Below are 925 nucleotides of genomic sequence, written 5' to 3' on the forward strand. Positions count from 1 at the left end.
CGCCGCTGCACCGCCCGCCCCGCCGGCCCCGCCCGCGGGAGGAAAGGCGAGGGGCGGCGGCCCCGGCGGAGTCTGGGCCTGGGGGCGCCGATGGCGGAGCTCTCCTTCGCGGCCCGCCCGGCCCTGTCCGGAGTCCCGCGGCCGCCGGAGCCGAGAGCCCGGTGGGGGAGGGGAGGGAGCCGGCACGACGGGGGCTGGGGTCAGCCGCAGAGCATCACGGGAAGGGCGGCGGGGGTCGCGGCGGCGGCGGACGCTCTCACCGCTGCCACCTGCGGATGCGGCGCGCCCCCGCGGAGGGATCTGGCGCCGGCGGCGCGGTGATTGGTCCCTCGGTCAGCGGTTCTCCGCGAAGATGCTTCCGCGAGTTAGCGGCCAGGTGTGAGCTCAGCAGGGAGGCTGTGGTCTGGCAGCGGCTAGCGTGCCGGTTGGGAACCCGGCACCGCTACACTTGTCGTTTTAAGTTTTGAGAACTCAGAGACAAGCCCCTTCTCCCGTCGTGTAATGCACCCGCGTGGTCGCTTGGTTCGCTCTGACATCTCTGGGGGCGAAGTCGAGGAGCTATTGTTCTGTAACAGATGGAGGTTGTTCCGATGTCAGCAGCTTTGGGGGCACCTTGCTAGCTCAGAAGCGAGGCCAAGGCGAACCTGAGGAAACAGGTTTTGTAACATGAATATATTGCTTAGGTATCTGGCCTATCTCATAAAAACGATGGTGTTACCTGGGACATAGAAACCGTCTCATACTCACAAGAGGGGTCAGCCAGTTCTTTTGATTGTTGTGGCCAGAGCTGCCTCTTGGAAACCTGTATCCCCAAAGGAAGCGTCCTGCAATTAAGTGGTTTGTAAGGGTAAGATCAACGTATACCACAGAGAGTCTAAGGAGTCCTGCTTATTATTCCCAGCAAATCAGATCCATCTGGAGCACA

Source organism: Orycteropus afer, unplaced genomic scaffold (assembly GCF_000298275.1).
Source record: "Orycteropus afer afer isolate SDZICR_OR568_19922 unplaced genomic scaffold, OryAfe1.0 scaffold00135, whole genome shotgun sequence".
NCBI lineage: Eukaryota > Metazoa > Chordata > Mammalia > Tubulidentata > Orycteropodidae > Orycteropus > Orycteropus afer.